The following is a 17,853-nucleotide window of genomic DNA, read 5'->3' on the forward strand; positions in this document are numbered from 1 at the left end:
ACAGACAGATGTGTTCTGAAGCCGAATATTTGGAAGTGCATTTGGCAGGTCTGCATTCAGACGACAGGAAATGGACTGCATACTTGCTGTGTAAATCTCAGTCAGCCTGGGTAACTGCGTGGGATTTTGTCTCTACATCAGATAGTGAAATGCCACAGCTCTAAAATCAAGCCTCTAAAATGCGAGTAAATCACTAGCATATGTGAGTACATTTCACTCTGGGCGACTAAATAATGTCTATCATTAGCCATTGGCTAATAAATTCTTACATTTTACTCGCCTGTGTGTGTGTTAGATGCCAAGTATAAGTTTAATATAGATATATTTTAACCCGCTGAACACTCTGACTGAGCGCTTGAGAGTTTCGCTCTCCGTAAAGCGATCTGTTTAATATTTCAAATTCATCTCAGCGTGTCTGTATTTGACGTACCGTAAACTCTAGTGTGAAGGCGCACCCTCGCCATCGCATTTCTCTCACACACGCGAAGAGAGAGAGGGCGAGAGTCTTACATAACACGCAAAATGTAAACATGTTAACCATATACTTGTTTGTATTTTCCTGTCAAAATAAGTTAATCTGGAATTATTCAGCTATTAAGAACAAACAGAAGATTCCGGTTTCTCTGGGGGTGGGCGGAACTAATGCGCAAACGGCAATCTCATTGGATGGCACTCATCCCGTTTTAATTTCAGCAATCAGTCGAGCGAACGCTGACAACGTGATTAACATTCATGAACCCAGCAGCTACTGTGTTGTATATTGTCATTATTAGTAGTAGAATTAGTAGTAGGATTATTATCTTTGTTTTAATAATAATTACTATTAGTGGTCGACCGATATATCGCCACGGCCGATGTATCGGCCGATATTTGGCTTTTTTTAAAATATCGGCATCGGCCGATAAGTTTTTCTGATTGGCCGATGTGTTGGAAGCGGGACTTTTATTTTGACGGTGCTGCAGACTTTTATTTTGACGGGGGGCGCTGAGAACACCAGCACCTGAGAAGAGAACGGCAGCGCCTGAATCTGATCACACAGTGCTCACTCACATTCTCAGTCTTCATTAATTTACGATCTCTGTCAGTCAGATTCTAATACTTTGTTAGACAGAACCGTTGGCTACAGAACTGGTCAAAGAAAGTAAATGGTATGCGAAAAAGTAATACGTTTGCTTTTATATTATTTGTAACTAGGCATGTGCCGGTATCAAATTTTCATGCTGCGATTAATTGATTGAGCTTTTATCACGGTATACAGTATTATCACGATATTTTAATTGCACAAGAGAAACAGACGGATTGGGGGTATCTAAAAAAAACTTGCATCAATGTGTAATTGTGATTGTCAAAACATTAATTTTATTTTTTAGTGACAATATGTTATAATGTTTACATGGTACAGTTACTGAGGCTACTGTTTGTATTATTGCTTAACACAATTTTCATGATTTCAATTAAATTCTTGGATTTAATTTCAATCTTGATTCAATATTGACTCATTTGGATAAATATTAGGTAGGCTACAGTAGATAGCCTGCATTTAATTTTTTCTCAAGAAAAAATATATCTCACATTGTGCTGTAAACATACAGAGAGAAATTAAATATAATGCATACAATATCAATATAATAATAATATAAATATAAAAATATAATATGCCGTAATTTTCATTATAATAACAATTATATAATGACAAGTAAACATATATTAAAATATGTAATATAGTGCACATATTTAGCAAAATACTCCTCTCTATAGCTATTTTCTTATAGTCAACTAACATTAAATGGCTTTCCTGAGGTAAATGTAACGTTCTGTGACATAATTGTTTTGTTCTCCTGCAGTGTTATTGACCTCTTTCCGTGGTTGAAAAACACTGATTGATCGAAAGTACGTATACCTTTCGGTGGGTTGTACTGTATCTTTAATAAAAAGTAACAGATGATCTGTTTACTTGAACTGAGGCGCGCGATCTGTCACGTCATTTACAAGCACCAAAACAGTATTTATTGTCTGAATTTCGTTATAAAACCTGAGAGCTGATATTTTTTTCATATCAAAAGTAACCTGCTCTGTCTAGTCTGTCGGTGTCAGTGTCCTCTTTGCTCCGCGATTTTTCTCTGCGTGAGAAAATGGATGTGTGGCGCGAGACCGTGTGAAAGTGTCAATTGCGTGAGTCTCAAGCTGCTGAATGCGTGAGAGTTGGCAGCCATGCGGGGGATAAATAGTCGGCAGCGTTCCTCCTTCCGCCGTGCTTCTTTTCCATGTGAGGATTGTTTACATTAGACTAGAGTGCACACTGCATTCACACAGTGCTTATACATGTGATGTGGGGATTGTTTACATCAAAGTGCGCACGTGTTTTGCGCAGCATATACGCATTGTTTTTTTAAGCGGTTGATGGAAAATAAGCTGATGCGCGTTCTAAAAATCTAAATTCGGATCTATTATTTTTCACGGTATTTCGAAGTCCCCGCGATAACAATATCGTGCATATTCATTACCGCGATTTATCGCATTACCGAATACCGGCACATGTCTATTTGTAACCGAAAAGGCAAACAATCAGCCTAAAATACTTTCTCATTTACCGTCAACATTCAGCAAATGCGCATCTACATCATTTAAACAAATCTCTGAATATCTAATAAACATTAAATTTCACAAACCTTGCAGATTTAATCGAATCCAGCTGTGATATCTTGTGAAGTGTGCATTTGTAGCCTGCATAAACGTGTTACTGCGAGTGACGGTCCGTGCGCAGTGAGTAAATGCGAACAGAAGATCAGCTTCACAGGAGACGCGATCGAAACACTTTAAATCCTTCATTTTAAAATATGCTGTGCTATATCCAGTTGCCCACTGTGTCATATTCATGTCGTTTTCACTGTGTGCTGTATGTAAAATTAGCGTTACCTTGTCAAAAGTCAAAGTAAAAAAAAGTCTTTATTTGAAAAAATATGATTATCAGTGATTACTGATTATTTACCAGATTACTGAGTGCCCTGTTACAGTGTTTACGTCCTTTTTATTCACATATTCATATAATTTTAAACAATTACTTTATTTGTGAAAAATTCTGTAATAGGATTGCAGATTCAAGAAGTTGCCATCTAAAGTATATATATTTTTAAATATTTATTCAATTTATCAAATTTATTAAATATTTATTTATATAAATATAAAGTGTGTGTGTGTGTGTGTATATATATGTATATATATATATATATAATATGTATATGTGTGTGTGTGTATATATATATATATATATATATATATATATATATATATATATATATATATACACATACATACATAAATATCGGCTTTATATCGGCCATCGGCCACCCTGCTCTCTAAGATATCGGCATCGGCATCGGCCATCAAAAAACCCATATCGGTCGACCACTAATTACTATTATGAATTACCATTATCTTCTTTTTTTACAGACACACTGAATGACCAACAAGGGTAAACGTACCTATTAAGCTCACCAAAATCTACATTGAGACATTTTTTAGTGCACAAGATATTGGTTTTAGTACAAGAAGTTATTTTAAAATAAAATATTAATCTCTCACACTATAATATTTCATTTTATTTTAAATGACAAAAGTATTTCAATTAAAATGTACATCATTGAATATAAAATATCTGGCTGTGCTTAATGGGTACATTTTTGTACCCTTTAAGCACACCCCTGTTCCCAATAAGCTCACAAAGCTCAAAAAAAAATATTATATTTATTTTAAGCAACCTTTTTAAAGAGTAATTGAATTTTTTTTATTTGAAGGTAGAGAGTCAATCACAAAAGCAACATAACTCTAAAATCAAGCACAGATTCTAAAAGATCAGATCTGATACTCCACTTGCGTCTAAAGCGCAACTTACGCAACTGGTGGTGATTAAATTAACTGGTGTAAGCTAGTTTCTTTACTTCATAAAGTTTGAAATATGAATATTTTTGTTACACAAACTCATGGCTTTGCTTCAGAAGGCCTTTATTAACCCCCCCGGAGCAGTATGGAGCACTTTCATGATGGATAGATGCACTTTTATGATGGTTCAAACTGATGGTTGCAATTCACTGCCACTTTAAAGCGTCAGGGTGTTTATTAATATAACTCCGATTGTATTCTTCTGAAAGAAGAAAGTCATATACACCTATGGCTTGAGGGTGAGTAAATCATGGGGTAATTTTCATTTTAAAGTGAACTCCTTTAAACACCTCTGATTGGCGAATGCGTTCACACGCTCAATATAGCTATGTCTGTGATTGGCTACAATGATCAACACTTCAAAAACATGTCTTCACCTCGTGCTTTTCTTATCAGTGTTTGAAAGCAGGCGTCTATCAGAGGATCCCTAATATATCCACTGATAAAATGATCCGCTGATAGACGCCTGCTTTCAAACGCTCCTGTGTGTATGTGTAATAGCTCTGAAGTCGTTATATTAGAATAAACTATAATTCTGTCTAGATTTTGTCATCTCAAGGCTGTGAAAAAAATAAGTTATTAATTATCTTATAAAGATTAACTTAAAGTGACAACCATCAAGTCTGTTTATAAGGTATTTACATAGACGTTCAATGTGGATGAGCTTAAAGGGAGCACACACTGAGCTTAATTGGAGCAGCAACAATTTTGAATTAATAAATATTACGTAAAATTTAAAGGACAATATTTTGCTAAATAAATAATCTAGGTCATGTATCACTTTAAGACATATCTTAATATGAACAACTCTTATTTACAATATCTGTGAAATTATACTTTTTCTAATTGATGTCACACTGAAGCTCTGTGATTTTCATTGTAGTGCACCCTTTAAGCTCACCTGATAATAATATGAAATATTATTAAAATTAAAGCAGTGTAAAATCACAGACCATCAATAAACTGTAAATGTATAATATTTTGGATTTAAAAGTACAAGCCATTAATGCCTGTGAAGTAATATATTAGTGTAGCACACAATCTTATACAGCTAGTAAGGTAACTATGTTCTGTAGCATCTGCGTTATGTTGCTAAAACTATCTTTTGGATCTATCGTAATTATTTCCCAGATCCATGTCACAGGTTATAATATCCAAAGGTCTAAACATTAATCTCTTAATTTTGCAGCAAGTAGTTATACTAACCAAAAATAAAGGCTTAAACATTTAAAAAATGCACTTTTAAGGGGCTCCCCTTTTGTTGAAAGTTTTTAGACAGCTTTCAAAATGGCCACCAGACAGTGTGAACACATAGATACCCATATCTCAGTGTGCAATGGTCTGATTTGCTTGAAATTACAGGAGGTATGTAGTAACAAACACATCAATTGGTTAAGACATCAAGTAGGAAAAAACATTATTTTTTTCTTATTATAATCTGATCTGAATTTGGAAGTGTGCTTAATTGGGTACTTGAGCTTAATAGGTACGTTTACCCAATATCTTAAGCACCACCAACAGTCCTAAGTTCAGTTAAAATGACAAATATGTATGCATGCATGCATGATTATTAGGTTTTAGTTCTAATTACTGAAGTTCTATCATTTAATAATGCTTGATTATCATAATATAATGCTTGATTGACTGATTTTAAGAGTGTGCATTTTAGGGCTGGACCCGGATATTCGAATATTCGTTCGGTGTGTTGGTATTCGATTTGAAAATGTGACATTCGAATATTCTTCTTTTTTTTTTTGCACACCTGGCATCCCCCTCGAAACGGTTCTCATTCGTGCTTGAATATGTTTTACACTATAAAATCTGGTGAAATATAATACTTAACATATAACTTTGTTATATCTACTTAATAAATATATTTGCTTCTTCTTGGACTACTAAATGTGTTCCTGCAATGGGAGTATTCTCTGATTAGAGCGCAGAACAGCGGAGTTTGTATGGACAGAAGTGCATGCATGAGCTTGTATTTTGGGTTAACCCTCTGGGGTCCTATGTGTTTTTGGGGTCCTGGAGGTGTTCTGACATGCTCTAACATTTGTGCTTTTTTCAGTTATTTATAAACATGTTAATGGCAAAGGTGTAAATTCACTCTATATAGCACAAACAGGGCTACCATAATATGTTAGCAAGATGTATGTACATGTTTGTATTTTTGAGAGAATATTGTTTATGCATGGTTATTGAAAAAACTAAAACTTAAAGTCTCTGAAATAAGGCCACAAAACACATACTAAATATGTGTCCACAAGACTTTTGACTAATGGATGTTCTCGCCTAGGATTTTTGCTTCAAAATGATCTGAAAATCATCCTTCCAAATCATTCACATAAAACAATACATTGATTTAAATTTAGTAAAACACTTTTTGTTTGGAAAGGCAATATGCGAAATGGGCGTGACTCATGTATAATGGTCTGATTCACACCTGTGAAGACAAAAGACCTGCTTAATGAGCCTGCATAATGAGCTTTTCACAGGTGTGTCACTGAGCCACAAGACAGAATACAAGGACACAAGAAAAGAAATGTGTATATATACTACAAAATTGGTTCACAGTTGGAAACATCTATAAAAAAATAGTATTTTTCCACTTGTATTTTTGCTTGCAAATTGTATAATATCCAAGGTGAACATTTCTAGTAATTGTGTAGTTAATTCTCATACTGTATTTTCAGAAAGTTTTGGATATGTATCCTCTCCCCAAATTTGTCACTAATAAAACACAATACAAATAATTTGAAGAGAAGGCTTATATTGACCTTTTAAGATTTTGTTTACATCTACCTTGTAAATATATTATTTGCTATTTTATTAAAAAGGTTAAAATTACAGCAACAATTAAAATAACAATATTTCAAGTGTAATATTTCTTTGTAAAAACTAAAGTATACATTTTATCATACATATTTCAAAGTTAAGGATTCATTAGTTTGAATAAAGCCTACATTGGAACAAACACTATAATAGCATCCTAGTTGATGACTTTATTTTTGACAAAACAAACATAGCCTAATATATTTAACATTTGAGCAGAAATTGGTGAACAAAAGCTTATTCAATGTGGCAGTAGTCTATAGTTTAGGCTACAGTAAACAGTTAATAATCTATCCAAAAACTAGTCAACGAAATGTTGTCTTTCATATTTCTTCTGTAACATAGGCATATCGTTTGTTGTTTTTATGATAGCCTATATTAGGGCATATAAATATTAATTTGCAGTTTAATACGTTGCTAATACAAAGACATTTTAACGTTATTTCAACATATTTCAGTCGATTTTCACTCATCTCAGTATAGCAATAGGGTTTGGTAAAAACTGTTCAGTTCATTCATTCACACACAGACGCGATTCATATTTAAACAGTCTTTTTGCAGTTTACATACACTATGATATCGCAATTAGAACACTAATAAAAAAACTTACTTCTCAGATGGATATTTCATATTTCTTTGTAAAAACTAAAGTATACATTTTATCATACATATTTCAAAGTTAAGGATTCATTAGTTTGAATAAAGCCTACATTGGAACAAAGACTATAATAGCATCCTAGTTGATGACTTTATTTTTGACAAAACAAACATAGCCTAATATATAACATTTGAGCAGAAATTGGTGAACAAAAGCTTATTCAATGTGGCAGTAGTCTAGTTTACAGTAAACAGTTAATAATCTATCCAAAACTAGTCGACGAAATGTTGTCTTTCATATTTCGTCTGTAACATAGGCATGTTTTTTGTTTTTATGAGCCTATATTAGGGCATACATATTAATTTGCAGTTTAATACGTTGCTAATACAAAGACATTTTAACGTTATTTCAACATATTTCAGTCGATTTTCACTCATCTCAGTATAGCAATAGGGTTTGGTAAAAACTGTTCAGTTCATTCATTCACACACAGACGCGATTCATATTTAAACAGTCTTTTTGCGGTTTACATACACTATGATATCGCGATTAGAACAATAATAAAAAAAAACTTACTTATCAGATGGATCCGTTGCTCCTCGAAATGAAAAAAAAAACAGTAGGCCTACATGTTCTGAGGTAAATGTCCCAGGATTATTCCTCACACAGCCTCGCAAGAAGAAATAGGGTACATTAATCTGATGATTACATTTGTTGTGTCATCGCGTTTATGAGGGGCGTTGACACTTTGCATGTGTTGCTTCAGATCATTTGCGTTTGAATACCGCGCGCTCTCCGTGGGCGTGTCAGATTAGCAGAATAATGAGCTAAGAGAACGATAATGAGATCGGCTGACACCTCTCTCTTTTTTAATAGATTACATAAACAGAGAATATTTATTTTAGTTTTGAATTAGATATTTTAAAAGTACAAACTTAAATGATAATAAAGATATATTGCTCGTGCTTGTGTGAATAGTATTCGCTGAGCTTTGTTTAAGTTTAGAGACGTGCACCAGAAAAATTTTTAACGGAGACAGAGAGGCAGAAAGCACACCCTGTTTATTTTCTTCATTTTACAAAAGCACACGGTTTTGATGTTAATGTGAGTGTACACAAAAAAAAGAAGACCCTCTATAGTTTATAATCATGTGTTGATTTTATTTATATGACCAAAAATGACGGAGTATTTTAAGTCTATGTTGCTGCTATGTGGAAAAAAAACAGCAAAACGCGCCGGCGCGTTTCTCGACCCCAGAGAGTTAAGCTGCGTTGCTTTGACATTGTGGAACATAGAATAATAGAAACAAAATGTATTATCCTTTTTACCCTTATCAATCTAAATTAATCTACAGCTAAATATAGGAGACTTTGAGATTTTACTGGGACGTCACGTTTATTTTTCGTTTTTATTTATTTAAATTTCGTTTTTATTTATTTAAATCTACCCTACTTTGTCAGTGAGAAAAATATTATAAGACTACCTTATTAAAAATATTGCTTAAGTTAAAAGACGTGTGTGTGTGTGTGTGTGTGTGTGTGTTTTATATCACTAGCGCAGTGTCCGTTCTCGGAGCATATATGCCCTGCATGCGTGAGGCGCACTGCTTCTTTATTTAAATCTACCCTACTTTGTCAGTAATTTGTTAGTGAGAAAAATATTAGACTACTTTATTAAAAATATTGCTTAAGTTAACAGGCCTGTGTGTGTTTTATATCACTAGTGCAGTGTCCATTCTCGGAGCGTATAAGCTCTGCTCGCGTGAGGCGCGCGCGCATCCGGCTCGCGCTGTTCTGTAGTTTATTAAAAGTTTATTAATTCTGAACGTGTCGCGTCTCGCCTGTCTATCTATATTGCACCAAATACGACACTGCACTCCCTTGGGAAGTCGTTTGGATGAACGGTTCTCGAAATAATTAAAATGCAACGGACAGACAGACATAGGCTATAGAGATTCCGAAGCTTCGAATATTCGATGTTCATTACTACCGAAGCTTCGACGCTCAAAAAATGGTATTCGGACCAGCCCTAGTGCATTTAGATATTTAAAAAGCTGTGTCATTTTAAAAAGATAAGGTGATTTGGTTGAATATAAAATATAAAATAATAAAATTAAATATATAGCCTATAAAAAAAGTTATATATATGGATCAAAGACCAGACTAGGGCTGGTCCGAATACAATTTTTTGAGATTCGAAGCTTCGGTAGTAATCAACACCGTATATTCGAAGCTTAGGAGAAAAAAAAAATACATATATATATATATATATATATATATATATATATATATATATATATATATATACGAGGCTCAAACATCCATTTCGTAACAGACATGCGTGTTAATTTGAGCACTTCCGTCAATGAAACAACACACTAAAGCCTGTAAAGCATTGAAAACCAATCAGTAAATAATGGTAACTTAAATAATATAATAAAGTTAAATATTTAAAAAACATTCGTTTTATATTTACACACAAAGACGCGTGATATAGCCTAGTGCTCTGCGCTTTGAGAGGGATGTGGGACACAAGCAGGAAAGAGACAATCTCTTTTCTAACATCTTCATGTTTTCTACTCTTTGTAGAAGGTCTGAAGAGAAGGGCAAGACATTTAGACTATATGTTTGATTTTGCGCTGCCAGAGAAAGCAAAACTAAAATCACCTACGTGTATGAAACGCGCTTTACAAATAAACTTGACACGCCTTACCAAGTCTAATAACAAGCACAAACTGTGTTAAAAAAAGAATTTGACGTGCAAGTAAAAAGCTAAGCTATCTGTCCTACAACGTTTTTTCTACTTTACCACAGTAAGGAATGCGAATATAATAGGCCTAATTAAAAGCAAAGCAAAGGAAGAAACGTTTATAATCCTCTGCGAAAAAGGGTGAGACGTTGGGTTGGGTTCCTTCAACTGTCCATCCTAATAAAAACGGCTAGGCTAAATTAGATATTTGTAAACAAGAGTATTGTATTTCGCCAGATTTTATAGTGTAAACATATTCAAGTGCGAATGAGAACCGTTTCAAAGGGGGATGCCAGGTGTGTGAAAAAAACACAAAACGAATATTCGAATATTCGGGTCCAACTCTAGACAAGACGTCACCATTTTTGTGTCCACATCAAATAAAATTTACAAAAGTAATTTTATGTAGCCTACATAAAAAACATGTTAAAGGCAAATAACTTTAACATTTAAAAAAATGTCAACATATATGGGAAATAATGTTCCAAAGTGTAAAATTGTTATTCAGCGTAATGGTCCAGACTAGTGTTGGGCGATATGCTCCATTTTCATATCGTCCTATCGTCAGCCTGTGAGATCGGCGATACACGATATTATCGTGAGGGGCCGGGGCTTACTTATTTGATTATTAACTTGATTATTTACTCATTAATTTGCTTGTTTTATTACTTCATTTTATACGAGAATATTTTTTTTTATTTTGCTAGCAAAGGTGGTGTATTTATTACTAGGCTAGATCAGGTTATTTCCCTGTAGTATAGTGAGGTAAAAAAAGATCCTAATCATTTTTGTATCTGACTCGAGTATTTCAACATGTCAGCGGGAAATTTACAGACACACATGATCCTCTCATGCCGTTACAGATGCAAAATCTAGCATTTTGACTGTACTTCTGCACGAGATGAAAACACGTTTTAATAATTTCTAAGGTCAAGAAAGAGTCAGAGTTTGCAATATATGTCCTCCCAACAGTGCTCTCTCTGTCTGGATGCACTTCACATACGCACACTTCAATAAGCCCAAAGAACGCGGGTTTAAAATGCCGGGAGAAATCAGAGTAAGGGGCAGAAATCTAGCTGAGTCAATCGTTTTATACTTAAACTTATGACTTGACTCCGATAAAGGAAAACAGGTTAATGCGTTTACATGACCACATGCATTGTCAGTTTATTCAGAATAATCGTGTTAGAACGTGCATGTAAACGCACTCATTCTCTGAAAGTGAAAGTAGAAATTGACTGAGCTTTCAGCATCTGTTGCTGCATTAACGCCGCGTTCTCTCAGAGACGACGTTGGATATAATGGTATAGCAACTATCTTAATTTACTGGCTTAAAATTTCTCTTGTGGACCTATATGATGACAGTGAAAAAATTAGAAGAATATTTCTTGTTAAACAAGTGTTTGAAGCTACTTTTGATTTTTATAGATTGCAGCTAGTGTTGTGCTGTGTTCTTGAACTAAAGACTGGCCTATATCATTTTAGTGATATTATTATTATAAATATTTAATTGTATTGTTTTTAGTATTATTAGTGTCATTAAACATTTTGTTAATGTGCTATGGAAACAAAATACTGATGAACAGCGATGCCGTTTTCATCTTGGATCGGTATAAGATATGTGTGCGTCTGTTAAAACAAGCACTCTTGACAATTTGTGAATGGATCACCTTGCAATTCAATTTTGATGTGGGATGTAGGCCTAGTTTTTTATTCTGTTTTAAAAACATTTTCTTAGAGGAGTCCTCATAAGCGCGTGTCGGTGTTGTCGCAAGTGTTAGGCTATGCGGTGATGTCGTTATGAATTTAGGCAAGGCAAATTAATTGTAATTCCTAATGTTTTTTATTCTGTTTTAAAAACATTTTCTTAGAGGAGTCCTCATAAGCACGTGTCGGTTTTGTCGCAAGTGTTAGGCTATGCGGTGATGTCGTTATGAATTTAGGCAAGGCAAATTAATTGTAGTTCCTAATGTTAATTTAATAACAATACTAGCTTTATAATAATACTACTACTTATAATAATTTAATACGTTCATGGTAAAACGAGCCAATTATCGTATTGATATCGTCAAAGGCATCTGCCATCGGCGAAATCTCAGACTATCGTCGATACACGATACTTTCGTCTATCTGCACAACCCTTGTCCAGACTTATGTATAAAACTTATATAAACTTATATATGTCTTATTAATCTTAGCATTTAAATAACCAGGAGACTTTTGAAAATGCAGTTTGTAAGAGATCATTCAGTGTAACAGGATCAAGAAGCTATTATGGAATCATATAAAAAAACAGATAGTCATTCGATGGTGTCGTAGCCTAAGGTACAAAAACACGTCATTCAGTGCAATGCCAAAAAACACTTATATTATGTATTTTATTAAGGCGAGACACTACAGGTGAATAGGGTAAACATTTTAACGTACAGATATCACCATGAAACTTTACCAGTTGATTACTTGCATGAATAGGAGAAAAAAATGTATTGCAAGCTTTCTGTAATTTGATGTTTAAATATGCTAATCAGGCTATATCTAATTAAATATGCACTAATTTGCATATATTTTGAAGTGACGTTTTTTGAAGATGAAAAAAACAAGGTTCAAAATTATTTTTGCATTTTTTTGATATATTCAATAAAAAGACATTTACAGAAGGGATTATGAATATCTCCTTTTGTTACCCTGTAAATCAGAAAATACTGCCAATTGCCTTAAATGATTTCCGCCCTATTTTTAGGCATAAAATGTCATATTAACCCTTGTGTTATGTTGGATTTCTGTGTACACCCCTTATGGTTCGGGTCAAATTGACCCTAATTGGATTCAATACAATTCCTCAAAAATCACACTATGAAAAACAACAAAGATTCAGGTTCAAACTGTAAACTTTTAATATAAACATTTTTCAAATATTCCAAAAAATATATATCTGAAGATATGATTTAATGAACATGTGTTTGAACCATTTTTAAAAACTGTTTTGTTTTGACAAAATTTGAAAATGAACAATATGCTGACTTGTTTTGCATATCATTATTTTTTTTTTATTTATTTTTTTTGTGTGTGCATAGAACATAATAATTGAACAATTAAATGTAGCTGTATAATGAAACAAACTTAACTCATTAAAAATAAACTCAAGAAGTCAAAAAGTTACATAAAGTCAGGAAGTTACTTTTCACATGATGAGCACACAGCAAGTGTGTGCTTTCTGCATATGTATTTCTTGCACTTCACACACATGGTGCTGGTTTTGCTGTCATGCCTGGGTGGGCACTCCTCACATCTCTTCCGTTTTTTCCTGTCATCTGTGTTCACTCCTTCATTTTCTGTGGGTCTGACTCCAGATCCACCTGCTTGCACTGACTCAACCAAAGCTGCAGCCGCTGGTGATCGAGGTGGACGAGCGCGTCTCTGGATCTCAGGTGTGACGAGAACTTTTCCCAGCTCCTCCAGGAACAACCGACGTTTGTTCAATTTGCCCTCATTCCAGGTTTGGTTGATCTCACGCCACAGAACGAAGGCATTATACGCTGACACGTCCAAGATGTTGTAGAAGACCACCAGAGGCCAACGGACAGTCCTGCGCTGGACGCTGTAGGCTGATGTGACTTTGTCCAAATTGTCAACCCCTCCTTTCGTGGAATTATAGTCCAGTATCATTTCTGGCTTCAGGTCCTCTCTTGCACTCAGTGATGCATCTCTGTGCATTGTACTCATCAAAAGGACATTCTTGTTTCTTTTGGGGCAGTAGGAAACTACTGTTGCATTTTCAGAGAAAGCAAATTTTGATGAATGCACGTTTCTGCCCTCCATGTTCAGAATCTCTCTGGGTAGCTCAGGCTTGTTTTTTTTCACTGTTCCAATCAAAGTCAGCTTTCGTTTGAGTAGCTCGACAGCAAGGTTGTACGAGGTAAAGAAGTTGTCACAGGTTATGCAGTGACCTTGCAGCCCTTCACTCATTTGTAGAACCACACGCATCCCCTGGTTTCTCTCAGGTGCTCCACCTGATGGCTTGCCTGTGTAAATCTGCATTTTCCAGGCATAGCTGGACTTGGAATCACAGGCTGTCCATACTTTGATGCCATATCTGGCTGGCTTTTTTGGAATGTACTGGCGAAAAGGACAGCGTCCTCTGAATGGTACAAGGCGTTCATCCACTGTAACGTTGGGCCCAGGGTTGTAAAGACGAGGCAGGATGTCTTCCCATTTATCCCACACATCTCTGATTGCCGCTAATTTGTCCCTCTCACGTCGACTGGGTCTGGTTTCACGGTCATCAAAACGAATGACCCGAGAAATTATGTGGAATCTTTCCTGAGACATTGTGGAGCGAAATATTGGCCTTCCACACTCTTTACTCCATAAGCTGGCAGTTGCCTCTCCCTTTGATCTGTACACTCCAGCTAAAATTAGCAATCCAATGTAAGCATTCAAATCAATAAGATCAAGTGGTTTCCATTTCTCACCAAACACACGGCTTCCCTCCAGATTGGTCATATCCAGGATAGTCCTCTCTATTGGTTGTAAATACAGCTCAAAAGCTGAGTGTATGTCGTGGACTCTTGAGATGGCAAATCGTGTTGGACCTGGAATGTTCTTGATAACCATGGATGCTGGTAGTCTTCCCCGCTGTTGTGGGGGTGTAGATGTCCATTCTATTTTACCATCTTTTGACATCCATCGCTCAAGGCTTGATGGTAGCTGTGATTCATCATTTCTCTCTGATGAGGTGGAGGATGTGGCAGCCTCTTCGTCAGAGTAATCCATAGACCATTCATTTTCTGTATCTTCATCAATATTTTCATCAATCTCTGAAGCATCCTCTAACTCTGAAACATCTTCATCTGTATCAGCATCATACTCCAAAACCTGTGAAATTACTTCTTTTACTGTAAATCTTTGGGAGCTCATTTTTGCTGCTGTCCCTGTCGATGTCTCGTGCCACACTGAGCAAAAGTGTGGGAAAGCTCATTATTCACTCACAGGGGAGTGAGAACCCAGACATAACAAAAACATACATCAAATAAATGTTTTTTATTTATTTTTTTGGGTCTGTGAAGCTGCCTTTGAAATACCTAGCTTTTAACCAAACCTTATATGTAGGATTTTCAGACACCAAGAGAGCTTATAAATGAGAGCTTATTTTACGATCTGTGTCTGTCAAAGATTTTCATTTGTAATTTGGAATTAATTCTGAACACCATGATTTAGCTTTTTTCAAGTTTGGTTAGGGTTAGAGCACTTTTAGATACACTTACACTTTAGAACTGGAGTTGATGCCCTGACATACATAAAATAAATGTTTTTATTTTGTGTCTGTACAGTTGCTTTTGAATAGCTGCCTATGAGGGTCAAACTGACCCGCGAACATCACAAACGTAATAGTAATTTAGTTTGTATATGTCAAAAAACACCAGCATGTTGAAACTTTGCATGCATGTTCATGATGATAAATGAGAAAAAGTCACAAAATATCAAGAAAAAAAACAAAGGTTTAATAATATATCAGGTAGCTTGAAAAAATAAATGAAAGGTAATTTTTACCATCTGTGGCTGACAAAATATTTTTCTGTATTGAAATAAGTGTGGAAACCCTAATTTTTTAGCTTCATAAGGTAGTAAAAGGATAAAAAAAAAAATATAACCAATAAATATTATTATTTTGGGTCGGTACAGTTGCATTAGAGCGTTAAAATATGCGGGTCAAATTGACCCGCGAACATCACGAACGTAACAGTAATTATGTTTGTATATGTCAAAAAACACCAGCATGTTGAAACTTTGCATGCATGTTCATAATGATAAATGAGAAAAAGTCACAAAATATCAAGAAAAAATATATAGGTTAACCAGTATTTCCAACAACTAGAAAATCTAAACGGGTCAAATTGACCCGCAACATAACACAAGGGTTAATCAGGCCAAGAATGATATATCAACAAAACCCTCTGAACAAACCTTCACAATATAGTTAGGAATAGGACTGTAAAGTTTGGTGTATGTAGGTGCTACAGAAGTGGAAAATCGTCACTAGGAGTGTAGGAAAAAACTCATTTTGAGAAAACGGCCTTTAAAGATTTTTATGGCAAAATTCCACTAATTTCTATTGAAAGCCATGAATTACAGACAAAATATGCTTTAGGTCCATGTAAAATCAATGTATCACACTGTTTAACATCCAAAACTCATCATTGCTTCATCCATCACTGATCATAACATCCAAAACAACACTCAAAACATCAAAACCACACATCAACAGTCCATCACACATGTGAATATGAATCTGCCTGAGGGACTCACAACCACTTTAGGATCCCACAATTACAGATTTGTTTAGTATTATATAGTATACAGCGGGATGATTTAGAATGCCAACTTTTGTTTAATTTATGCGAAATCTACACACGCAAACAGACAAAGTGTAGTAAAATAAAGACCTAAATGTGTATTTTGGATTTTTTTTCAGCACAAGTCTGAAAGAAGACATGTTATTAAAGACAAATAGCCCAAAATCTCAAAATTGACCAGTGAAAAAAAAACGGTGTTTTTGCCTGCCGTGTCTCGCCTTAAGCCTTTACAATGACCTACAATACATAACATTGAGACAATAATAATTGGTAGTATCAAAAGCAAGTAATCATATGGTTTTACTAAACAACAGTGTTACAGTTTTTCCGAACACATTTCTCAAAACCATCACCCACTTTCTCAAAATGTCTGTATACTCAGCACTTTGCATACTGTAAACAGCAGTAAAAAATACAGCAGTCCAAGTGCAAAAATTGCCGGATCTCTTGCCAGGCAAGCCTTGACAACACTGTCCCCACATGCTCTTTCTCTTCCACATCCTCTTCCTCGTTGTCCAACACCTCTTACACATACTCTTCCTCTCCTTTTCAGATGGTTTCCATCTATTGTTCGTATCAGTATTCAGTGCACCTGTGCCACCTGTGCACTCAGAACTGGCTTATTTTGATCACATCATTGATCAATGGGGTTTAGTGTTTTTGCAATTCAGAAAAAATGTAAAATACATAATGTAATATACATAATATTTAAACATCAACTAATATGCGTTATCGATTATAACAAAAGCCTGCAGAGGGCGCCAATGGCCCAGTGATTGTTGTTGTTACACTCTAAAGAATGATCAAATCATTGTTTGATGTCAAACAACATTTATTTCAAATGTCCACTTAATCTTTAATATTCTTTGTGATAGAAATGCTACAGCCACTGTAATTTCTTGAACAAGAACATGTGGACATCATAACATGCAAACTCCGAGAGAGGATTTAAACTTTTATTTTGAAATCGTGATAAACTGCTTTTCACCTTGCTGAGAAATATTGTCACATTGTGATATCGCAAGACCTCATGGCACGAGATCTCGTCACACCTCTAGTTTGGACATGTTGTTAACCTTAAATATTATTATAATGTATCTGACTGGGTTCCCTGTATAGTTTAAAGCAGTGCTTCTCAATTCCGGTCCTGGGGACCCACAGCTCTGCACATTTTATATGTCTCCTTTATCTGACACACCTTAATGAGCTGATGATCTGAATCAGGTGTGTTAAATGAGGGAGACATACAAAATGTGCAGAGCTGTGGGTCCCCAGGACCGGAACTGAGAACCACTGGTTTACAGCTTTAGTTCAGAGAAATGATTTCCTTCAACAGTAATAATAAAAAATTTAACATTTATTAATAAGCTAGATAACTTATTA

At 35.0% G+C, this 17,853-nt stretch overlaps 1 protein-coding gene across 6 annotated transcripts in view; it reads left to right on the plus strand.

The window, feature by feature from the left end:
• Nucleotides 1–17,853, plus strand: part of specc1 (sperm antigen with calponin homology and coiled-coil domains 1) — a 369,724-nt gene that overhangs the window by 21,362 nt on the left and 330,509 nt on the right. The gene's annotated exons all lie outside the window — the stretch shown is intronic.

This window comes from Siphateles boraxobius, unplaced genomic scaffold, assembly GCF_051911475.1.
Source record: "Siphateles boraxobius isolate OS27281-9 unplaced genomic scaffold, OSU_SipBor_1 16, whole genome shotgun sequence".
Lineage (NCBI taxonomy): Eukaryota > Metazoa > Chordata > Actinopteri > Cypriniformes > Leuciscidae > Siphateles > Siphateles boraxobius.